This window comes from Bos taurus, chromosome 2 (genome assembly GCF_002263795.3).
Source record: "Bos taurus isolate L1 Dominette 01449 registration number 42190680 breed Hereford chromosome 2, ARS-UCD2.0, whole genome shotgun sequence".
In the NCBI taxonomy this organism is placed as follows: Eukaryota; Metazoa; Chordata; class Mammalia; order Artiodactyla; family Bovidae; genus Bos; species Bos taurus.
Window position 1 is genome coordinate 7,029,273 of NC_037329.1, and position 26,757 is coordinate 7,056,029.

General features: G+C 36.7%; 1 long non-coding RNA gene across 4 annotated transcripts in view; it reads left to right on the forward strand.

Annotated features, from left to right (window-relative positions):
* The window catches only part of LOC101905730 (uncharacterized), a 90,708-nt gene that overhangs the window by 53,274 nt on the left and 10,677 nt on the right, over positions 1 to 26,757 (forward strand). For all 4 annotated transcript variants that reach the window (XR_003030589.2, XR_009491486.1, XR_009491485.1 and 1 more), the window contains one exon: positions 12,792 to 12,973. This is a non-coding gene — a long non-coding RNA (uncharacterized lncRNA). The remainder of the gene's footprint in view (positions 1 to 12,791; positions 12,974 to 26,757) is intronic.

Sequence of the window (26,757 nt, forward strand, 5' to 3'; positions counted from 1 at the left end):
TGGTTGGATCTCCTTGCAGTCCAAGGGACTCTCAAGAGTCTTCTGTGACACCACAGGTCAAAAGCATCAATTCTTTGTGTTCAGCTTTCTTTATAGTCTAACTCTCACATCCATGCATGACTACTGGAAAAACCAGAGCTTTGACTAGATGGGCCTTTGCTGGCAATGTAATGTCTCTGCTTTTTAATATGGAACATACCATTATAATTTTCATTTAAAAAGTAAAGCCAAAATGGGGGCAAATTTCTCTTATTTTCTGCATGATTTTTACCTGGTGTGCTGATTATTTCATACTGTTAGGTTTCAGTTCTGATTTGCTTTAAATCTTTTTTTTTTTGGCATTCTAACAACAATCTTTTTTTTTTTTTTTAATTGAAGTATAGTTGTTTAACAATCTTGTATGAGTTTCTGGTTACAGCAAAGTGATTCAGATATATATATATATGCATATATATATGTGTGTGTATATTCTTTTTTATATCCTTTTCCATTGTTTATTACATTTATTACATTTCCATTGTTTATTACAGGATATTGAATATAGTTCTCTGTGCTATACAGTAGGGCTTTGTTGTTTATCTATTTTATATCTAGTAGTTTATATCTGCTAATCCTAAACTCCTAATTTATCGCTTCTCTACCTCTTTCCCCTTTGGTAACCATAACTTTCTAACAGTTTTCTTGATTCTCTGAACCAGGAAGCATATGAAAGAACTACTAAACATATGCCTAGATTTTAATGCACTATATGATCAAGGTACTTTGCAAAACTCTGTTGCCAGGATTATTCTCACCCCACTGGTTATAACACTGAATGATTTGCCTTAAATCTTCATAGTTTTTAATGTTATTTTTACTGAATTTATTTTTAAAAATTGTAGCTTGAAATAGTTTAGTGTTTTTATTTTTTAGCTCATGTAAAGGTAAGGAAGAAAAGTTTTGTGTGACAATTTTTAACTTAAGCACAGTCTATATTCCAAACAAGGGAGACTCAATGCTCTTTTTTTACCCCAGTAGGTTCTGGAACAGCTCTTTTACCTCCCCTAGATCCCATATCTTATTCCATTTATCATTGACATTCCTAGAATATTTCATGTGAGCAATTCTGAAAACCCACAGTCCAAATTCCTTGCAATAATGATAATCACTACTTGTAAATACTGAGACTATTTCTTTCACCATTTGTTATGGTTCCTTTTAAGAGGATTCCCATATTCTAAAATCCAAGAAGAACTAGTGCATATTGAACAAATCAGGTTAAATAAAAAACTACATAACTACTGAGGAAGTAGATGAGAGATTCCATTAAGGGAAGACTTCTAGCATAATGCCAGAGATGTAATATTAACCAAAAACTTGATCTTATTTACTTTTCTGGGAAGAGTTAGAATGTAGGGTTTCCCAACTCCTTCCAGTCTTAGTGTGCAAAGCAGAGTAAGGAGTAAGTAAGCTCAGAATTAACAACCTTAGATTGAATATTGATTTTGTCAATATTTTGAAACTCCAATACTTTGGCCACCTCATGCAAATAGTTGACTCATTGGAAAAGACCCTGATGCTGGGAGGAATTGGGGGCAGGAGGAGAAGTGGGTAACAGAGGATGAGATGGCTGGATGGCATCACCGACTCGATGGACATGAGTTTGGGTAAACTCCAGAAGCTGATGATGGACAGGGAGGCCTGGCATGCTGCAGTCCATGGGGTCACAAAGAGTTGGACATGACTGAGCAACTGAACTGACCTGCATATAGGTTTCTCAAGAGGCAGGTCAGGTGGTCTGGTATTCCCATCTCTTTCAGAATATTCCACAGTTTATTGTGATCCACACAGTTAAAGCCTAGCATAGTCAATAAAGCAGAAATAGATGTTTTTCTGGAACTCTCTTGCTTTTTCAACGATCCATTGAATGTGGCAATTTGATCGCTGGTTCCTCTGCCTTTTCTAAAACCAGCTTGAACATCTGAAGTTCACAGTTCACGTATTGCTGAAGCCTGGCTTGGAGAATTTTGAGTATTACTTTACTAGCGTATATGATACTGCCTGATTTGTTTTATTAATTAAATGAAATAATGTCTGTAAAGTATCAAGGACATAAAAAGCATTCAGTATCAGCTACCATTTCTTCAGCTGCAGTAAATCTCAAATATCTCTTTGAAGACATACTGGTTTTGCCTTAGGTACCTCTGTACCCTGCCTCTCTGTTCAGTTCAGTTCAGTTCAGTTGCTCAGTTGTGTCTGACTCTTTGTGACCCAATGGACTGCAGCACACCAGGCTTCCCTGTCCATCACCAACTCCCGGAGCTTACTCAAACTCATGTCCATCGAGATGATGATGCCATCCAACCATCTCATTCTCTGTCGTCCCGTTTAGCCTTTAATAATAAAAGTCAACTTTACAATCAGTTCAGTTACCAGAGGCTAAAGATCCCCTTTCATCCAGCTATAAAAAATACCTGCAGAAACAAAAAGTGATGTTGCCTCAGCAGAGAAATACACAGTTATTATAAGGAAAGTTACTATCATCAGATGAAGGAATCTTGCCCTGAGGGTTTTCAGAGTCATTCAGATTAAATATTTTAGGAATTTTAGTGAAGCTGCAGCCCTGAATCATTTACTTCTCATCTTTAATCAAAATTCATTTCTGGAATATATAGAGAAATTATTTTTAAGGCTGTCTAATCCATCTTTATACTTGTCCTTGGGAATCTATGGGTGGGTTTCAAGGAGTCAATGAGCTCCTTGAAATTGTATACAAAGGCAGGTGGGTGTGCATGTGCATTTCTGTGCTGAGAATAGTGTAGTATTCAGCAGAGTCATAAAAGTATTCAAAGCTCCAATGGAATTAAGAACCACTTTCCTAGATACTCTGACAAATGTCTTTGGAGAAATTGAGTCACAGGAAGATTATATTTTGTATCATAATAGCTTAGCCTGTTGTACAATCATCTTCACTGAGTTTTGTTTTAATAATATATCTGTAAAATATAATATGCTACTGGAGAGAGCTGATTAAATGAAAAGACCCTGATGCTGGGAAAGATTGAGGGCAGGAGGAGAAGGGGACGACAGAGGATGAGATGGTTGGATGGCATCACTGACTCAATGGACATGGGTTTGTGTGGACTCCGGGAGTTGGTGATGGACAGGGAGGCCTGGCGTGCTGTGGTTCATGGGGTCGCAAAGAGTCAGACACTACTGAGTGACTGAACTGAACTGAAAATATAATAAAATAACAGTGATATATTTTTTCTAGCAAATATTATATACATAATTGCTGATGGTAAAGTTCATTTTCTTTTTAAATTAAATTTTTTAACATCAAAATCATTTTGTATTGGGGTATAGAAGATTAACAATGGTGCGATAGTTTCAAGTGAACAGTAAAGGGACTCACATACATATACATGTATCAGTTCTCCCCCAACCCCCGCACCCATCCTGGCTGGCACATAACATTGAGCATAGTTCCATTTGCTATACAATAGATTTTTGTTGCTTATCCATTTTAAATATAGCAATCAATATTTCATATTGCATATTCAGTTCAGTTCAGTCACTCAGTCGTGTCCGGCTTTTTGCAACCCCATGAACCGCAGCACGCCAGGCCTCCCTGTCCATCACCAGCTCCCGGAGTTCACTCAAACTCATGTCTATTGAGTCAGTGATGCCATCCAGCCATCTCATCCTCTGTCGTCCCCTTCTCCTCCTGCCCCCAATCCCTCCCAGCATCAGAGTTTTTTCCAATGAGTCAACTCTTCACATGAGGTGGCCAAAGTATTGGGGTTTCAGCTTCAGCATCAGTCCTTCCAATGAACACCCAGGACTGATCTCCTTAAGGATGAACTGGTTGGATTTCCTTGCAGTCCAAGGGACTCTCAAGAGTCTTCTCCAACACCGCAGTTCAAAAGCATCAATTCTTCTTTGCTCAGCTTTCTTTATAGTCCAACTCTCACATCCATACACGACTACTGGAAAAACCACGGCTTTGACTAGACAGACCTTTGTTGGCAAAGTAATGTCTCTGCTTTTGAATATGCTATCTAGGTTGGTCATAACTTTCCTTCCAAGGAGTAAGCATCTTTTAATTTCATGGCTGCAATCACCATCTGATGTGATTTTGGATTTTGGAGCCCAAAAAATAAAGTCAGCCACTGTTTCCCCATCTATTTGCCATGAAGTGATGGGACAAGATGCCATGATCTTAATTTTCTTAATATTGAGTTTTAAGCCAACTTTTCACTCTCCTGTTTCACTTTTATCAAGAGGCTCTTTATTTTTTTTTTTAATTAATTTTATTTTATTTTTAAACCTTACATAATTGTATTAGTTTTGCCAAATATCAAAATGAATCCACCACAGGTATACATGTGTTCCCCATCCTGAGGCTCTTTAGTTCCTCTTCACTTTCTGCCATAAGGGTGGTGTCATCTGCATATCTGAGGTTATTGATATTTCTCCCAGCAATCTTGACTCCAGCTTGTGCTTCTTCCAGCCCAGCATTTCTCATAATGTACTCTGCCATATAAGTCAAATAAGCAGGGTGACAATATACAGCCTTGACATACTCCTTTTCCTATTTGGAACCAGTCTCTTGTTCCATGTCCAGTTCTAACTGTTGCTTCCTGACCTGCATATAGGTTTCTCAAGAGGCAGATCAGGTGGTCTCCTTCAGAATTTTCCACAGTTTATTGTGATCAACAGTCAAAGGCTTTGGCATGATCAATAAAGCAGAAATAGATGTTTTTTTCTGGAACTCTCTTGCTTTTTTGATGATCCAGTGGATGTTGGCAATTTGATCTCTGGTTTCTCTGCCTTTTCTAAAACCAGCTTGAACATCTGGAATTTCATGGTTCACGTATTGCTGAAGCCTGGCTTGGAGGATTTTGAGCATATGAAATTTCATATATATATATTGCATATATCAAATTTCAAATGAGAACTTTGAGAGTTCAGGGCCAGAAAAACCGTTGCTTATGCTTAGTATCTATCACATTAGTTTCTTTTCCTTTGTAAATAATGAAAATAGATTACTCATTTTATCTTTCATTTGTACCTTAGCTTTCAGGCAACCCAAAATTAGAATTTAATTGAAATGACAGCATCTACATTGTTCTTATTAATATCATATTTATCTATTCCATGGCAGCTCTTTTCTAATTTTATTTTATGTGTTTTGTTATAAACTGCTTCAAATATTTTATGTAAACAGTAGGATATAAATAGATGTACATTAAAAAAGAAATTACTTCTGAAACTGGTCATGTAGAAGTCAAGGAGGGGAAGATTTCCCTTTTCACAATGATCAGGAAGTATATTCTTCAGGAAAAAGAGAGAAAAATAGCAAAAATGATAACATTTTAAAATGTAAATCATTTCTCTCCAGATTTAACTCAGATAACTCTCAAAAGGGATTTGATTAGTTGGTGGGCACCTCTTGTATCCTTAAACAGTGAGTCAGTTGTGATTTATAGACATATTTCAAGCCTCAGAATAATCTAGCTCATTTACGCAATAAAAATTATTGAATAAATGATTCACAAAAGGAAAAAAATCATGTAACTGTTGTGTTTATTCTGTAATGATGTATGAGTCTTTGAAATAATAAAAAAAAATTCTCCCTAAGGTATTTGCCACTTCTAGGGATGAGGAGATGGAGAAGGAAATGGCAACCCACTCCAGTGTTCTTGCCTGGAGAACCCCAGGGACGGGGGAGCCTGGTGGGCTGCCGTCTATGGGGTCGCACAGAGTCGGACACGACTGAAGCGACTTAGCAGCAGCAGCAGCAGGGATGAGGAGAGGGTGGAGTGATTATGACAGAGAAATACAGAAGCTGCAGGATTGTCACTTTTGAGTGAGCCTTGTTAAAAAAAAAAAAAACACAAGAATTGGGTGATGGAGCAATGAGAATAGTGTGAACCTAAAAAAGACTCTTGATTGTATCCTGAATTCATTTTAGACAGTCAATGATTTGTTCAAATGTGCATTTATTCATTCAGAATATATTTTTTGGAGTCTCTACTTTGTATAGGTACTATTCAAGAAATGGGTCACAAACAGGAAAATATCAGTGTTTCCTGTCTTTGAGGATCATCTATGTAGTTTATGGCAGGTTAGTAATAGTGTCATGAAGCAGTGAGTGCAACATAACTGTGTACAAAGTGCTCTAAGAACAGAGGAGAATAATTGACAACTCAAGTTCAGAGAAGGGTTTAGAGGAGCTAATTTTGCCCTGGGTATTGTCAAGACCTACTTGTCAAGGTAGGAACTGTAAAGGAAAGGAGTAAGGGCATTGAAGGACTTTCAGTTACTAGGGATGACTTTCAAATATCTGGAGATGTAAGAAAAATCTCAAGTAAACAATCTAACCCTATACCTAAAGGGACTATAAAACAACAAACAAACCTGAAAGTTAGTAGAAAGAAGGAAATACTAAAGTTGAGAGTAGAGATGAATGAATTAGATGCTAAAGAATAATAGAAAAGATCAATGTAACTAAAAGCTGATTCTTTGAAAAGATAAAATTGATAAGCCTTTAGCCAGACTCAGTAAGCAAGTAGCGAAAGTTCCCCCCAAATTAATTCAGAAATGAAAAAGAAGTTATAATGAATGCCAGAGAAATACAAAGGATCATAAGAGAGTACTATGAACAAGTATATGCCAAATAATTGGATAACTTAGAAGAAATGGATAAATTCCTAGAGATGTACAATCTCTCAAAATTGAATCACGAAAAAGATTTGGGAGAATGACATTGAAACATGTAAAATATCATGTAAGAAACGAGTTGCCAGTCCAGGTTCGATGCACGATACTGGATGCTTGGGGCTAGTGCACTGGGACGACCCAGAGGGATGGTATGGGGAGGGAGGAGGGAGGAGGGTTCAGGATGGGGAACACATGTATACCTGTGGCGGATTCATTTGGATATTTGGCAAAACTAATACAATTATGTAAAGTTTAAAAATAAAATAAAATTTAAAAAAAAAAAAGAAAAAAAAAAAAAGTAGAAAATATGAACAGACTGATTACCAGTAGTGAAATTGTGTAAGCAATCAATAAAAAAACTCCAAACAAGCATGATTCCAGGACTGGATGGTTTCATAGGTGGGTCATACAAAACCTTTAAATAAAAGTTAATACCTATTCTTCTAAAACTATTCCAAAAAATTGAAGAAGAAAGAATGCTTCTAATCTCATTATATAAGGCCAGCATCACCATGATACCAAAACTAGACAAGGACACCACACAAAAAATTACAGACCAATATCCCTAATGAACATAGATACAAAAGTCTTCAACAAAATATTAGTAAATTCAATAATATTATATGTTAAAAGATCATACACCATAATCCAATGGGATTTATTCCAGGGATGCAATATGGTTCAAGATCTACAAATCAATGTGATACACCCCATTAACAACTTGGAGATAAAAATCATAATTATTTCAATAGAAGAATAAAAAGCTTTTGACAAAATTATCATTTATTTATGACAAAAACTCTCAATGTAGTTGGTATAGAGAGAACATACCTCAATTTAATCAGGCCATATATGACAAATCTATAGCTGACATCATACTCAATGATGAAAAGCTGAAAGCCTTTCCTCTAAGATCAGGAATAAGAAAAGGATGCTCACTCTAAGCACTTTTAATCAACATATTATTTGAAGTCCTAACCACAGCCATCAGAAAAGAAGAAAAAAATTAAGAGGAATCTAAATTGGAAAGGAAGAAGTAAAACTGTCATTGTTTGCTGATGACATGACACTATATATAGAATATCCTAGTAATGCTAACAACAAACTAATAAAATGCACCAATGAAGTTGGTAAAGTTGTTGTGGTTCAGTCACTAGGTCATGTCAGACTCCTCTGTCCTTCACTGTCTCCCAGAGTTTGCTTAAATTCATGTCTGTTGAGTTGGTGATGCTATCTAGCCATTTCATCCTCTGCTGCCCACTTCTCCTGCCTTCAGTCTTTCCCAGCATCAGGGTCTTTTCCAGTGAGTCGACTCTTCGCATCAGGTGGCCAAAGTACTGGGGCTTCAGGTTCAGCATCAGTCCTTCCAATGAATATTCAGGGTTGATTTCCTTTAGAATTGACTTGTTTGATCTCCTTGCAGTCCAAGGGACTCTCAAGAGTCTTCTACAGCACCACAATCAAAAGCATCAATTCTTTGGCATTCAGCCTTCTTTATGGTCCAGCTCTCCCATCTGTTCATGACTACTGGAAAAATCATAGCTTTGACTTTTCAGACCTTTGTCAGCAAGATGATGTCTATGTTTTTCAATATGCTATTTAAGTTTGTTATAACTTTCCTTCTAAGGAGCAAGCGTCTTTTAATTTCATGGCTGCAGTCATCGTTTGAAGTGATTTTGGAGTCCAAGAAAATAAAATCTGTCATTGCTTCCAACTTTTCCCCTTCTCTTTGCCATGAAGTAATGAGACTGAGTGCCAAAAACCTTAGTTTTTTGAATGCTGAGTTTCAATCCAGCTTTTTCACTCTCCTCTTTCACCCTTATCAAGAGGTTCTTTAGTTCCTTTTCACTTTCTGCCATTAGAGTGGTTTCACCTGCGTATTTGAAGTTGTTGATATTTCTCCCAGCAATCTTGATTCCAGCTTGTGATTCATCCAGCCCAGCAGTTCATATAATGTTCTCTGCATATAAGTTAAATAAGCAAGGTGAAAATATCCAGCCTTATCATACTCCTTTCCCATTTTTGAACCAGTCTCTTGTTCCACATCTGGTTCTAACTGTTCCTTCTTGACCTACATACAGGTTGCTCAGGAGGCAGGGTAAAGTTACAGGGTACAAAATTAATATACAGAAATATGTTGCAAATCTATACACTAACAACAAACTAACAGAAAGAGAAATTAAGGGAACAATTCCATTTATAATTGCATCAGAAGAATAAGATACTATTCTTGTTCTTATTTCTGAATAAATCAGGAATAAATATAACCTATGAGGTAAAAAATTCAGAAAACTATGAGACACTGATGAAAGAAACTGAAGAGTATAAAAAACACATGGAAAAACAACTTATACTGTACTCATAAATGGGGAGAATTAATATTGCTAAAATGACCCTACTACCTATACACAATCTATAGATTCAATGTAAATCCTATCAAAATAAAATGGCATTTTTCACAGAACTAGAACAAATAATTTTAAAATCTGTATGGAAATACCTGTTGTTGTTTAGTCAGTAAGTCTTCTCTGATTCTTTGTGACCCCCATAGAGTGTATGAAGAACACAAATAGCTAAAGCAATCTTGAGAAAAAAGAACAAAGCTAGAGGTGTTACACTTCCTGATTTCAAACCATACATTGAACTATGGTAATGAAAGCGGTATGGCACTGAAACCAAAACTGACCAATAAATCAGTGGAACAAATAGAGAGCCAAGAAATAAGGCCACACTAGTATGGTTAATGAAAGAAGGCAAGAATGTATAGTAGGGAAAAGACAGCCTTTTAAATAAATGGTACTGGGAAAACTGCACAGGTACATGTAAAAGAATCTATCTGAGGTACTTTCTACACCACATACGAAGATAAACTCAAACTGGATTAAAGAATTAAATGCAAGACCTGAAACCATAAAGCTCTTAGAAGAAAACCAAACAAGATAATATAGGTGGCCAACAGACACATAAAAATATCCTCTATATCATTGATCATCAGGGAAATGCAAATCAAAACCGCAATGAGATCTCATCTCTTTGTGAATTGCTATTATCATAAAGTCAACAAATATGTTTTGGGAAAGATAGAGAGAAAAGTGAACACTCATGCACTGTTAGTGAGGCTGTAAACTGGTGCAATCTCTGTGTCAAACAGTGTGGTGTTTCCTCTAGAGAGTTAAAGTAGAACTGCCATACGATCCAGCAACTTTACCTCCAGGTATTCATCTAAAGAAAATAAAAACTCTGACTCAAAAAGATGTATGTACCCATAGGCTTCCCTTGTGGCTCAGCTGGTAAAGAATCCGCCTGAAATATGGGAGACCTGCGTTTGATCCTGGGTTGGGAAGATCCCCTGGAGATGGGAAAGTCTACCCACTCCAGTATTCTGGCCTAGAGAATTCCATGGACTGTAAGAATGTTCAAACTACCGCACAATTGCACTCATCTCACATGCTAGTAAAGTAATGCTCAAAATTCTCCAAACCAGGCTTCAACAATACATGAACTGTGAACTTCCAGATGTTCAAGCTGGTTTTAGAAAAGGCAGAGGAACCAGAGATCAAATTGCCAACATCTGCTGGATCATTGAAAAAGCAAGAGAGTTCTAGAAAAACATCTATTTCTGCTTTATTGACTATACCAAAGCCTTTGAATCACCACAAACTGTGGAAAATTCTTAAAGAGATGGCAGTTCTAGACCACCTGACCTGCCTCTTAAGAAACCTGTATGCAGGTCAGGAAGCAACAGTTAGAACTGGACATGGAACAACAGACTGGTTCCAAATAGGAAAAGGAGTACGTCAAGGCTGTATATTGTCACCCTGCTTATTTAACTTATATGCAGAGTACATCATGAGAAATTCTTGGCTGGATGAAGCACAAGCTGGAATCAAGATTGCTGGGAGAAATATCAATAACCTCAAGTATGCAGATGACATCACCCTTATGGCAGAAAGTGAAGGAGAATTAAAGAGCCTCTTGATGAAAGTGAAAGAGAGTGGAAAAGTTGGCTTAAAATTCAACATTCATAAAACTAAGATCATGGCATCCGGTCCCATCACTTCATGGGAAATAGATGGGGAAACAGTGGAAACAGTGTCAGACTTTATTTTTCTGGGCTCCAAAATCACTCCAGATGGTGACTGCAGCCATGAAATTAAAAGACACTTACTCCTTGTCAGTAAAGTTATGACCAACCTAGACAGCATATTACAAAGCAGAGACATTACTTTACCAACAAAGGTCCATCTAGTCAAAGCTATGGTTTTCCAATAGTCATGTATGGATGTGAGAGTTGGACTATAAAGAAAGCTGAGCATGGAAGAATTGATGCTTTTGAACTGTGGTATTGGAGAAGACTCTTGAGAGTCCCTTGGACTGCAAGGAGATCCAACCAGTCCATCCTAAAGGAAATCAGTTCTAAATATTCATTGGAAGGACTGATGTTGAAGCTGAAACTCCAATACTTTGGCCACCTGATGCGAAGAACTGATTCATTAGAAAAGACCCTGATGGTGGGAAAGATTGAAGGTGGGAGGAGAAGGGGACCACAAAGGATGAGGTGGTTAGATTGCATCACTGACTCAATGGACATGAGTTTGAATAAACTCTAGGAGCTGGTGATGGACAGGGAGGCCTGGCGTGCTACAGTCCATGCGGTAGCAAAAAGTTGGACATGACTGAGCAACTGAACTGAACTGAACTACTCCTTGAAAGAAAAGTTAGGACCAACCTAGACAGAATATTAAAAATCAGAAACATTACTTTGCCAACAAAGGTCCATCTAGTTAAAGCTATGGTTTTTCCAGTAGTCATGTATGGATGTGAGAGTTGGACTATAAGGAAAGCTGAGTGCCGAAGAATGGATGGTTTTGAACTGTGGTGTTTAAGAAGACTCTTGAGAGTCCCTTGGAGTGCAAGGAGATCCAACCAGTCCATCCTAAAGGAAATCAGTCCTGAATATTCATTGGAAGGATTGATGCTGAAGCTGAAATTTCCATACTTTGGCCACATAATGGGAAGAACTGAGTCATTAGAAAAGACCCTGATGCTAGGAATGATTGAAGGCAGGAGGAGAGGGGGACGGCAGAGGATGGGATGGTTGGATGGCATTACCGACTCAATGGATGTGTTTGAACAAGTTCTGGGAGATGGTGAAGGATGGGGAAGCCTGGTATGCTGTATTCCATGGGGTCACAAAGAGTTGGACACAACTGAGTGACTGAATAATAATAACATAAGCATAAAAAATTCAAGTATTTACTAAAGGGAAAGTCAAAGAATAAAATAAAGCATAATATTTTATTGATGCCATAAAGGTAGACTTTGCTTACCCGCATTGTGGAAAAGTCTCAGTGTATGCCAGAAAATTAGAAAAGCGCAGAGAGATTTTACTCTCCTTTTGTAGGATGAGAAAAATGAGAGCCAATTTGAAGTTTGGGTTTAGTTGAAAGCTCATCAGGAAGACTTGGAAATTTTTTTCCATTATTCTGACCTCTGCTAATCTTAGACCTTTATTAACATGCTAGTAGAAAGGGTCATGAAGTATAAACTAGTTTTTCCTTTTTATTTACTGTCTTCTGAATTCCAGATGTCTATGTAATTAGTTTCAAATATGACAGTTTTATTAAGTTGTGTTCTTTATTCACCATTTGAACTTACCTTGAGGCAAGAACTTGGACCAGTTAGGTAGAGATCCCTTCTAGACCTCCTATATAAGAAATAGTACTGTACTGGGCAAAATGTAATTTGGGAAAGTAATAGTCTGTATATAAGAATTTAAACATTGATAAATAATGTATAACATATGCAACAAACAAAACATAGACATCATATTAGTTGACAGAAGAAGCCATTACCTCCATTTTGTGTTAAACAAACATGAAATCAATAGTTATTTATAATCTATGCACAGTATTGATTAATAAAATAGGACCTTCAAGCTATCCAGCAAAATATAGTTATGAAGTAATGCTATTTGATAAAGGAAATTTGTGTAGAAATAAAAAAATAGTTTATTCAGTAACTCTTTTATCTTCATTTTCGGCTACCCTAGTGTCTCAGTGGTAATGAATCTTCTTGCAATGCAGGAGCCACAGGAGACGTGGATTCAGTCCCAGGGTGGAGAAGATCCCCTGGAGGAGGGTATGGCAACCCACTCCAGTATTCTTGCCTGGAGAATCCCGTGGACAGAGGAGCCTGGTCGGCTATAGTCCATAGGCTTGCAAAGAGCTGGACATGACTGAAGTGACTTAGCACAGCAAAGCACAAAGTAGGTCTTTACATTTTACACATCAATTTACTTTTGTAGGGCCATTTTGGAATACAGACCTTTTGAATGCCTGTTTCCCATTTTTGTTAGTTTTAGGTATGAATTTTCTCCATGTACTTCATATATGTGAATACACATGTATACTCTATATTTGGATACACTCATGTTCTGGCATATAATATTTTGCTTACATTATGTTCTGTGCATATGGGACAATTCAATCTACGAGGCAGTCAAATTTCCTATTAACTTTAAGGTGCTTTCATTTTCATTTGTTTAGAAACTATTTTTAAAGAGATCTATAGTGTGAAAGAACAGTTTATAAACTATTATGCCCTGAAGATTTATGCATTTATATTAACCTATTCATTCATGTCTTCCTTAGTTCACATGTCCCTTGACCTGAATGCACACTTTCAATGGAGAATAATATATCATATAATACTAAGGAAAAAGTGGATCTTTTATAATTATTTTGAAGCAATGCATCTTTTAACAGTTATGTTTTCTATAAATATAGCTCTTGAGTTATTCCATTAAATTGATTCTCTAGCAGTCATTTATTTAAACATGATATGTAAAATTTATTAAAGATTATTTTGAGGTCATGATCAATTTCTTCCTAAGTGATTTTAAAACTAAAAAACAGTAAAATTGGGCTTCAACAACCATAGGAATCTGAATCTTTCTTCCTCAATAAAGCTATGTAAACTTTGAGATTTCCCTAGGTAAGAAAAAATATATGAAAATGATAATTTAATAATTCAGTATTTAGTGAATTTTGTGCCCAACCCATACCTTATCACTCATGCAGTATGCAATTGTCATTTCACTTTTCATATTATGTTTTCTTTACAGTATTCTCTTCTAATTTGTAATTGTCTTTTGACCTGATACTTCTTTTATGGCTTTTTTCTTAGACACGGTTTGTGCAGGTTACTTTCTATTTCTTCATGGGACATTTTCTTGAAAAAAAAAAGAAATCAATTTCAAGGATAAGTTCTTTTCACTTGTGTGTTTTCACAGCAAAAATCAATGACATATTGTCCCATTGCTTAAAAAAAAGTTCAAAATGGGATCTGTAAGCCATGCCATGACCTTAGTCAAGTGGGAGATAAAAGGCATTTCCTGAGTTGGAGATACTTCCGTGTGCAGTGTACAGGAGTTACAGAACTGATTTAGTTTTCATATTCTTTACCTCACTTCTTTCCTTTTCTCTCTTTTTTTTTTCTGTATCAGCTATGTCCTTTCTTGTTCTCTTAGAATTTAAGCTTCTCATATCAAATTTTGTTTCACATGAAGCTGAAACTCTTATGTCCCTGCCATATTTCTTCCCAGGCCTTTCTCACTGCTGTCATTCACAAGGAATATTATTTTGAGTCAGATTATTCATAACTATTTGGAAAGTCTAGCACAAAGAAAGGTCTAAAGGGATTTTTACCAAGTAGGAATGTATAATTGAATTAGAATTAAATTTAAACTGATAAATTTAAACTAAAGAGTATATATTTATTTTGAAAAGTAGAAATGAGAGAAGTTTTTGTCTGTTGTGGGTCCTTAGTCTTCAGTGATCGTATTGAAATTCTCTTTAGATATCTCTTTTAGTTGATGAATATTTCAAACAGCAGAGAACATAGCTTTCTTTGTTAGTCTTGAGCTTTATCCAGTTTGTGGTATATAAAATGATCAATACATGTTTGTTGAACTGAACTGTAAAGAACATTTTCTGGTTAGTAAATAGTAACTGTAACCAATAATGTAATGTTTGGGACCAAAAAAACTATTATTTAAAAAGTCATATTCTCCCTGCTGAGATATTAATGTCTACTTAACTGGAATAGAAAAAAAAATGGCATCCTTTGGAGGAAAAAGTGAAGTAATACAGAAATTAATTTTGCCACGAAATGATCCAGAACAATATAGGGCCTTCTGAAGTTATGCCAAATGTAGTATGTGAAAAACTTTTAAAACATATGTCAACTTTCCCAAAATATGAAGTCATTGCCTTTGATATTAACTGACTGGCTTGCAAAATTCACCCTCTGTAACAGTCCTAACATCAAATGTGAGAGATGTAATTTCATGAAAAGCATTCAAAAATAAAACTTATTTGTATGCATATTATAAAAATCTACAAACCAAAGATGAAGTAATGGCTAAACAAGTCAACAAACCTTATCTTTTGAAATGTAATTTTAAAATATACAAGCTTATGCAAAAATGCTTCATCAGAAGAAAAAAGGGAAAAATTCCACTTTATAATGAGTGTATTTTTTTGGAGAAATCTGTATGTGCTTATTGATGATTTTGTGAGTAATTCATGGTCTTTGTAAACCCTCAGACTTTTCATAAGGACTTAAAATTAAAAGGAAAATTCTCCTGCTAGTTTACTTGCATAAATACTGTCATTTATAGTTTCTTAGATATAATTGCAGAAGTTTTTCATATGTATTAGCAAACAGTGAAAGATAGACTTTTATTCATACTCAATGGAATTTGAGCAAACTGCAGGAGATAGTAGAGGACAGAGGAGCCTGGCATGGTATAGTCCATAGAGTCACAAAGAGTTGGACACTGCATAGCGACAGAACAACAAGAAAAAGGCTTTTATTCATTTTCAATGTTTTATATATAAAGTATGAAAATTTGAATAATATAAATAGTTTAAAAAACTGGACATACATAAGCTTGAAGTAGAACCATGAAATAATTCATTTTAAAATATCAATTCTTTAACAACATTGATATATAGAAGTTTGTTGCATTTCTATGTACTAACAATGAAATAGCAGAAAGAGAAATTAAGGCAACAATCCCATTTACAATCATATCAAAACAAATACAATACCTAGGAGTAAGCCTACCTAAGGAAGCAAAAGACCTGTGCTCCAGAAACTATATGACACTTATAAAAAAAATTAAAGATGTTGCAAACAGATAGAAAAATATACCATATTCTTTGATAGGAAGAATCAGTATTGCCAAAATGACTATACTACCCAAAGCAACCTACATATTCAGTGCAATCACTATCATATTACCAATGGGATTTTTCACAGAACTGGAACAAAGTGTTTTAAAATTTGTTTGGAGACACAAAAGACCCTCAATAGCCAAAGCAATCTTGAGAAAGAAAAACAAAACTGGAGGAATCAGGCCTTCTGACTTCAGACTATACTACAAAGCTATAGTACTCAAAAAATGTGGTACTGGCAACAAAAAGCAGACATATAGATCAATGGAACAGGAGAGAGAGCCCAGAAATAAACCCATGCACTTATGGCCAATCAATCTATGATAAATGAGGCACAAGAATTTACAATGGAGAAAAGACAGTCACTTCAGTAAGTGGTGCTGGGCAGCTACATTAAAAAAATGAAATTAGAACATTTTCTAACACGATACATAAAAATAAAATGAGTTGAACACCTAAATGTAAGACTGGATACTATACAACTCTTAGAGGAAAACATTGACAGAACACTCCTTGACACAAATTGCAGCTGCGTCTTTTTGGATCTACTTCTAAGAGTGATAGAAATAAAAACAAGAACAAACAAATGGGACTCAATTAAACTTAAAAGCTTTTGCACAGAAAAGGAAACCATAAACAAAAGAAGCCAGCCTACGAAATGGGAGAAAATATTTGCAAATAATGTGACCCATAGGGATTAATTTCCAAATTATATAAACAGCTCATATGGCTCAATATCAGAAAACAAAAAACCCTATCAAAAAATGGACACAAGATTTAAACAGATATTCTCCCAAGAAGACATACAGATGGCCAACAGAAACATGAAAAAGTGTTCACCACTGCTAATTATTAGAGAAATGCAGATCAGAGCTACAGTGAGGTATCACCTCGCACTGTCAGAATGGCCATTATCAAAAAGTCTACAAATAATAAATGCTGGAGAGGGTGTGAAGAAAAAGGAACACTCCTAAACAGTTGGTGGTAATGTAAATTGGTTAGTCGCTGTGGGGAACTGTATGGAGGTTCCTTAAAAAACTAAAAATAGAGTTACCAATGATTCTTCATTCCATTCTTGGGCATATATCCGGAAAACCATAATTTGAAAAGATACTTGCATCTCAATGTTCATTGCAGCACTAATTAATAGCCAAGACATGGAAGCAACCTTAATTATGTTCATCAATAGATGAATGGATAAAGAGCATGTGATGTGTGTGTGTGTGTGTGTGTGTGTGTGTACACATGGGACCCCATGGTACTGAGCCTGTGTATAGGTTCATCTCTTCCACCACCACTACTTCATTCTTGGGCCCATTGAAGAAGTACTTGTGTGCCAAAGTGCAGAGGCTGGCAGACAGCCACTGGATAAGTAATCCTGTGTACCTGTTATTTAGGATGTCTTTTGCAGTTGATGCTCTATAAAGGGCATTTAGTGTGTTTCAAGAATGCTCAACCTTTGTGCCCACTGCTACAGGCTCATCTAAACACTTCTTTCTAAGACTTTTTTTCTTATCTCTGATCTTCCAGTCTTGCTCTTTCCTGGCCTCTGACCAACCAGTCAAACCACCTTTTCATTGTCCATGTGTCCATGTATGTCCTTATCTTTGGCCAGTTGTCTTCAGATGAACTGGATGACCAGATACACTGACCCAAGTTTTGCTCATTGAGAGAATTTCTAATTACTGTCTTTCAGGGCCACGCTTAAGTTGGGCTCCACCCTTGAGTTGGTACAGCCACAGTCTATTTCTAATCTTGCCTCAACATATCTAGTAATCTGTGAACCAGTTCTGTTTTTTTTTTTTTTTAATTTCCTTTGTTAGCTGGCTGTAAGAAACTATTCTATGAGCCCATAGGTGTAAGAAAAGGATGAGTTATTGGTACATAATAAACCTAATCATGAAGCTTACTGAGTCTTCTAAATTTTCTTCTTTCTGTCCTAGGTATACCTGTATGAAGCTTATCTTGAAAGACATATCTTTGCTAGGCCAGTTGAGGGCTTTCCTGGTGGCTCAGATGTTAAAGAATCTGCCTGCAATGTGGGAGACCTGTGTTTGATTCCTGGGTTGGGAAGATCCCCTGGAGAAAGGCATGGCAACCCACTCCAGTATTTTTGCCTGGAGAATCCCTATGGACAGAGAAGCCTGGCAGGCTACAGTCCATGGGGTCGCAAACATTGGACTAGCACACACACAGGCCCGTTGAACCTTATGACATCTTTAGGTCTAACAGAATCTAGGTCATTATGGGAAGCTATTGTCAATGGTCACTTGCTATTCTGTGGTCTTACGCTTAGTTTTCACCATGACTCAATAGCATGCTAGGAACCGATTTCTAAATAGAATACAGTTCTCTACTGTAGATGGCATGACTTTGATCCAGAACCTTGGAGTTCTTTGCTGCAGCTCTCCCACTGGGTGTTCCCAGAGACTCTACATAATGTTGATTATGTAGATTAACATAAATTCCTTTAAATTATGGGTCTGATGGGCTGTGTGGCCCAAGTGGCAGGACTATTTGTATGTCAGCCTCGATTTACTGTAAAGCCCTCTTTTGAGTCACATGATAAGTGAGTTGAAACACTATTCATAAAGCCCTCCAGGTGCTATGCTTCTAAGCAGTAGGAAGTGCAAAGCACAATAACCTGTTCTTTATCTTGAAAAGGATATTTTAGCATACTGCTGGAGTTCTAAGCAATTGACTGGTAAATTGGGACTTTGTAGGACTTAATGCCCATTTTTAGGAGCTCATGTATGTTACTTGCCATTTTCTTTGCCATCACAGTACTTGCCTTTTTCTGCTTATCAGTTCTATTTGCCATGTTGTTATCAATAAACTAGACCAATGAGGAAGTCATTAAAGGACCTATGGAAGGTCCAGGTAATCAAGATACATTAAGACTATACAGTGACAGAAGAGAGGCGATTCAACGTAGCCCTGGGTGATGCCATAAATGTATCATGTTGTTGGTCTCTGGTAAGTGAGAACTGCTTTTTAGCCTCTTTCCTGACCAGTTATTTACCAGACCAGTAGCTCCGTATCACATACTGGATGGAATCCCATCTTCCTTGCTGATACTGGGGCCAGGTTCCAGAGCAGCATGTCCTGCCTTCAGCCTCAGCCTGCAGAGGACAGCCATCCATGTTGATCTGCCAAATACACTACATTTAGCAAAAAAGCTAAAGTTGGGATTCATCTGTCTAGTCAAGGCTATGGTTTTTCCAGTGGTCATGTATGGATGTGAGAGTTGGACTGTGAAGAAGGCTGAGCACCGAAGAATTGATGCTTTTGAACTGTGGTGTTGGAGAAGACTCTTAAGAGTCCCATGGACTGCAAAGAGATCCAACCAGTCCATTCTGAAGGATATCAGCCCTGGGATTTCTTTGGAGGGAATGATGCTGAAGCTGAAACTCCAGTACTTTGGCCACCTCATGCGAAGAGTTGACTCATTGGAAAAGACTGATGCTGGGAGGGATTGGGGGCAGGAGGAGAAGGGGATGACAGAGGATGAGATGGCTGGATGGCATCACTGACTCGATGGACGTGAGTCTGAGTGAACTCCGGGAGTTGGTGATGGACAGGGAGGCCTGGCGTGCTGCAATTCATGGGGTCGTGAAGAGTCAGACACAACTGAGCGACTGAACTGAACTGAACTCAACTGTCATCTGCCATGCTCCATTTAATTTTTATGGCCAAATTGGTGAATTAAATGGGTTATTAATAGTAAACACCTTCACTGCATTTTTTTTAGGCCTTTGAGATTGGCACTAAACTGTCCTATCTGAAATGCAGTATTGTTCAGTATTGTTCTTGATTTTCTATTTTTCTTGGGTGGGGTATCTATTGTGGTTCTGTTATCAGAGTCAGTTTAGATTCTGAATTTGGTAGGCCTCACAAGATCCTGGTCCCCCCCAACCCTGCCACATACACTGTTGGTGGGAATATAAATTGGTACAGACACTATGGAAAACAGTATGGAGGTTTCTTAAAAAAACTAAAAATAGAGCTACCACAGGATCTAGCTACCCACTCCTGGGTATATATCTAGAAAAGATGAACACTTTAACTCAAAAGCAGTACTATTCATAGCAGCACTATTTACAAAACCAAGACATGGAAACAAACCAAGCACCTGTCAATAGGTGGCTGGTTTAAGATGTTTTATATATGGTGGCAGTTTATTCGCTAAGTTGTATCTGACTCTTGTGACCCCATGGACTGTAGTCTGCCAGGCTCCTCTGTCCATGGGATTTTCCAGACAAGAATACTGGAGGGGTTGCCATTTCACTTGATAAAATATATATTTATATTATATACAAATATACATAATTTATAAATATATGTGATATGTGTTTTATACATATATAAAATACATATTATATATATTTGTATATAATATATTATATTAAATATATATTATATAATATATATATACATTTAAACAATATATATTTTATAAAATATATACATATATATTTATGTAAAATATTTACATTATTTGAGAATTTCATATTAAGTGAAGTAAATCAGGCAAAGAAATGCAAATATTATGTGATATCACATAGGTGGAATATAAAAGTATGAATATAAAAAATACAAATAAATCTATGTATGAAACAGAAGTAGATTCACAGACAAAGAAAACAAACTTGTGATTACCAAAGGGGAAAGGGAGGGAGGGATAAATTAGGAGTTTGGAACTAGCAGATACAAACTACTTGCATAAAATAGGCAGCAAGTATTTATTATACAGCACAGGGAGCTATATTCAATATCTTAAATAACCTATAATGGAAAATGATCTGAAAAATATACATGTAAACAATGAATGATCCTAGGTCACTGTGGGAAAAAACTGAAGGAACTGCTACCTTCACTTACTATGGTATTTGAGAATTTTTTCTTACAGACATCTGATCTCTCTTTTAATCGATGACTTGTCTAAGAACTGGCTCAGGTATAGAAGGTTGGTGAGAGATTGCAGCATTTGATTAGTTCCACTGGGGCAGCTGATATCATCTTTCTGTTCATCCATTTTTGATCTCTCTTGAATCTGTTTATATTATGTGTATATGTATATGTGCATGTATCAATCATGTGAAGAAACACCTTATTTACTGTTTATTTGTCTTGCTCTTTAGAACCATGGACTATATTCGTCATCATGATTGTTCACTGTGGGTCAGGATGCCCTGGATGCCTCCATTTCAACTATGCTGTCAGTTACAGTTATTACATGCATCTTTTCTCCGACAATTAAGTGCTACCAGCTGTCTCTGCTACTCTGGAATCCCATCTTCTTTGCTGATACTGGGGAGCCAGGTTCCGTAGTAGCATGTCCTGCCATCAACCTCAGCCTGCAGAGGCCAGCCACCACTAAGCTTCTCATTAAGGGTGGCATCTCTGTTTCCACTGCATTTCTTATCACCATAGTTAATGAAATCTTCTCTGGCCCCTTCCAGGAAAAGTCAGCTGGTAGGTTCTCACGTCTTATGTAATGGACTCATTTTGCCATGTTCATTTCACTGGGTCATTTTTTTCTTTCCTTCAGCAGCCTATCAGTTCTGGCATCTTAGATTTAATAGAAAGCCATCATTATTATTTTTTTTTCAAGCTTCCAAGATTCATCCCAGCAGCATATTAGAACATGCCAGGGTCTGAGTCACAGAGCATGCCCCCATATCAACAAATTCTTCCTGGGATTTCCCTGGTGGTCCAATGGTTCAGACTCTGTGCTTCCATTGCAGGGGGTGTGGGTTCAGTCCCTAGCTGGGAAACTAAGATCCTGCATGCCTCACAGGCTTAGCCAAAAACAAACAAATCCAGCTCTAAGTTCAGATCCCCTCCTGGTTCAGGACTTTCAAGGCATGCTGTCCTGCTTCTTACCAGTTCATATTAGCAAGGCCTTACAGCATCTTTGGTGGAAAAATCCCCTTTCCCCTTAGTAGAGACAGCAATGCCCAAGTCAGGTATGGTAACACAGCCCTCAACATTGATCTAGTGGCTAGGAGAATAAAGAAAGGCACATCAGAGGTGGTCAGTGTTTTCCAGCAAGGAATCTGTCTCAGTTGAGGCTTCTACATGGTCTTTTGACTACCATTTAGAAATCAGTGTTAAAAGAAATGAATTTGTTTCCATCTGTTTCAGAATATTCTCTTGAAGACCTATTTCTCAAAGATTATACATGGTATAAGAAATTAATTTTTGTTTTCCTTTCTTAATGACTTAAAATTGATATTTAAAAACGTGATCTAAACATTATTCAGTGAGATTGAAAACAAGTTCAAAAATGTTTGAAGTGAAAATGCACTTTAACCAGGCTTATATTAATAACATTCAATTATTGATCTGTGAGTTTGGATTCCTAATTTCAAAATATGGAGTATTTTCCTACCATAATTAGTAGTTTCTGCTGAATGTTTTCTTACCAAGTAGAACCTGGGCTTATTCAGAATAGGGAGGCTAATATGTTGAATAACTTATTGTTCACATTTGGCAGTTAACTACAGAGATGTAAAGTTAATAATATGCTTGCCAGGAAAGTTATAAATCAAAATGAAAAAATTCTGACAGTGAGGACACAACTGGAATATTTTGTACTAAGACAAGTAGTTAATCATCATCCAGCTGTGCTTTGGGTTAGTAACTCATCAAATATAAGAAGGAGACAAATGACCAGTGTTTTCCATCATCGTGGTTCTAGTGTACTGGGTTGACAGAATGCTGTTGGTAAAATTAGGAGACAAACTGTGAGGAAAGGGAAAAATGGTCTATTTATTTAAGACCTAAGTTGAATACTTTTTTTTCTACTGGTTTGAAACATTATAACACTCTACACTCTTCTTTAATAATAGCCTGGTGACCTTATAAACTCATTATATAATTACCTAGACTCCATAGACAAAATTCTTGCTTTTAGACATTGGGAATGGTGGCAGTTGATAGATTTGTAAAAGACTTGAGCATAAATTATTTTGTAGTATTAAAAATCATGGACTCTCATTCTACATATCCTAGCCCATGTAAAAGTGAAAACAGACAAATGTCTTAAAAGTATAGTCCAGTATATTCTCAATTCTGTCATGATATTTATATAATACTATGTGATGACTTGTATTTTCATTTTCTCATTCAAATGTTACATTTATTGGTATAAACATGTGCTTAGTTGCTCAGTTGTGTATGACTCTTGTGACCCTATGGACTGTAGCCCGCCTGGCTCCTCTGTCCATGGGGATTCTCCAGGCAAGAATACTGGAGTAGGTTGCAATGCCCTACTCCAGGGGATCTTCCCAACCCAGGGATTGAACCCAAGTCTCCCACATTGCAGGTGTATTCTTTACTGTCTGAACCACCAGGGAAGCCATTTGTACTTTTCTGAGGGTGTTTTTCTTATTCATGAGATTATATCATTATTTAAATTTTATGAATATTTTAATAGATTTCTTAAAATGGACTTAGGACCTTTCAGAAATTGTGTTTTCAACTTCAGAGTCTAGCTCAACCTTTTATTTCATCATGAATTGATCAATGAGTTAATCACTTAATCATAAATACAGTACTGGGTATAATATTTCTCAGGTAATAACTTTGAATGTGCAAAGTAGCTCTCTTTATTTTTTTGTAACTCAACCTAAGCTTCATTTTCAACTTCTGCTCTATCTAGGGGCAGAAAATTTAGTCGTTTTGCAGTGCACTTGGTGGACTTACTTTCTCTTTGCTTGGCCTCTTTCAAAAAGTGAAAAAGTTTTATTCACCCATTTAGTTCAAGGCTCTCCATACTTCTTGAAGCCCTTAAGTCATCCAAGTATGCATGAAGTCATTTCTATAACCTTCTGCCAGTGAATATTTGGAGCCTGTTAGCTTGCTTCTTCTCAAGGCAGCAGATGGGAAACAAAGAATAAGCTTTCAGTACTTAAATTTACTAGAGATTCTATTTACACCTTCTTGCAATGGGAAGAAGTGAGGGCAGAGTCTCTTCTAAGAGACTCACATACGCATCTCACGCTATTATTATTTTTAAAAGTTTCTTCCTAGATTGGAGAGCTAATTTCTTTCTTCATCATCCTTCAGTTGTTTAAAGCATGCATTTTGTGCTCTATATTATAGACTTTCTGACTTTTTGCTGTCTCTGTGTGGGCTATAAAACTTTTGAAAGTCAAGAGCTAAAAATTGGTTCCATCATGTATTATTATTTTTTTCTGCATTTCTGCTGGAACAACTCTACTTTGAGAGTTATAGAATTCCTTTGCCACCTCCTAATTTGAGGAAGGAGATCAGTTAGAAGTGTTGTTTGTGTGCATGTTGGAGGAAGGAGGCATAGGCAGAGGTTGGGAGGAGCGACACTGGTAAGTAATTACAATGACCTTTCCGCCACACAAGTATTGATTTAGAATTTATTGCATGTCAGACTCTGCTTTGGGTATAATGAAGGAAATGAGAATATATGCTCCCTGTTGACAGGGAGCATGTAATTAGTGGAGTGTGCAAAAAACAAAAAATGTGGAATAATTAAAGTGCAGTGCAAAAATATATAATATATAATTAAATTTTAAATTAGGAAATTCATGCCCTATGGGTAAAATTAATGAGAGACTGGGTTGTGGTAGTGAATTTAGAGTTGGTCCTAAATGTTGGTTGAAATATATGTGAGAGGAGAAAACAGGGCATTTAAGATGAGACAAATGATGTGAGTTAAAGCACAGAAGCAGGAACAAGTACTGTAAACATGGAGGGAGCAATGAAAAGATTTGTCTTTTCAGAAAAGAGGTTGAATGCTCCCAACTGGGTGAAAATAAGTTAGGTTGAAATATTAATAACTTAACATGCAAATATTTCAAGTTGGCAGGAGAATTTATGCTTTCTGTCATAGAGAGTAGAAGATTATACAGAGGCGTGATAATTGGTTTTGTAGAGGAAAGAAATGGTGGATGCTGGGATGAACTGGAGACTCAAGGAGAATATTGATGTAGTCCAAGTGTGAGGTAAGTGCCCATAAAAGGGTAATATGAAGTGGGAATGCAGTGAGAATGAAAAAGGGAAAGAGAAGATAAATGATGGAAAGATCTGGGAAAAACAGAACGGGATAATATACTGACACAGTAACCTAGTTTTAAACTTTGCATTGTGTTTTTCCCCTTTTCTTTTCCTAGTCAAGTAAGTATTTGGTTCTGGGATCACTGTCTAAGGGAAGGGATATGGCTGGTTGGAACCACAAAACTTGTCTTTTGTTTTAGAAATCTAAACCCCATAATGGAGGAAGGCTTTGTGAAATTGGTACAACAAAGGGAATGTGAATACAAAGGAAAGTGTCTTGGCTGGATTTCTGAAGGGAGAATTGCTTTGAGACTAGAAGAAAATAGATTAGGCTAGGAAGAGAAAGCCTGGGAGATTGAGGGCATCCTACAGATCTGACTGTTCAATTCTGCTTTCTGGCAGTGTCCTTGAGAGGATAGGATTTGGTAAGATGCTATCAAGGAAACAGCAACGTGAGGCTTTTAGCAGATGGAGACTGGGAAACTTTGTGGACACATTCCTGTGCTGTAAGAATGGGCAGGAAGGTACCTCAGAAAGACTGTAATCCCACGGCCTGCGGGACTTCTCTGCTGTAACCTTTATATGAGAAGTGACGTTAGGGCTGTGTTAGTTCCCCATCTTCCCCAATTCTTAACCTTACAAAATCCTTTACTCTTCTTTAAACCTCAACAAAATGCTGCAGAATTGGGGGAACCTTCAAAAAGACTCAAGGGGAAGCTTCAGCCTGACATTCAGACTCATAATAACAATTCACTGGAGTAATGGGAAATACATTTGCATTAATTGCATATCTGAATTTGTGGCCTCCATTTATCCCTGCTCTGATCCACTTTATTCCTTGTGAATATAAATCACGACTTTGTTAGAAAAGGATTAATCCATTAAATGTTAAAATCCTTTTTGGAAAATATTTCTTGTATTTTCTTTTTAAAAATATTTATTCTTTTGACAAATAATTATGATAAGCTCCTAGTGGGAGTCAGTCTCTAGCAGTATGGAAACACGTAACACACAGGTACTAGCCTCAAAAAACTAAATGAGGAGGAAAATGTAAACAATGATTCTAACATAGGCTGTTTCAGATCCACTGTGTAATAATAATCCACTGTGGAGTAGATTAGAAAAAATATATTAATAATTAATAAATAGAATTCCTGTATCCTATTATACATACCATATGTATAATTATGAATTAAATCTGGTGGTTGTATGAGAAGGGAGTAGTTTATTCACAAAAATATAATATTACATAAGAATTTATTGGCTAACAACCTGGTTAGAATACTGTTCTTGGCCGAAGGAAGAACAGAAGGATGGGGTATATACTAAGGTAATTGTAAAAATCTTCCTAACTTTGAGGAATTTGGCATTTCATTTTGACGGCAATGCATGCACATACATAAAACATGAGAGCAAGAGAGACTGGGGAAGATCAAGTTCAGTGTTTAAATAGCATCTGTTGGGAGTTTTCTGTAGGCAGTCAGAAAATGTGGTTGGAAGGCATTGAGAATGAAAAGGGAAAGGGAAGACGAGAGGTAAATGACAAAAGGTAGGCAAATGCTGGAGATACAGTTTTATGACTCATATACAAGTAAAATGCCATCAAGGAAGTATCTGAACTACTGAGGTCTAGTCACTAAGCTCTGGGAAATGCCCACAACCAAAGCTTTGAAGGGTAGAGGGGAGGATGAAGAGCCACCTGAGAGCAGAGAGGAGTGACCAATGACCATGTCAAGAATCAGGGTGAGAGGGCCTAATCAAACTTATAAGCTTT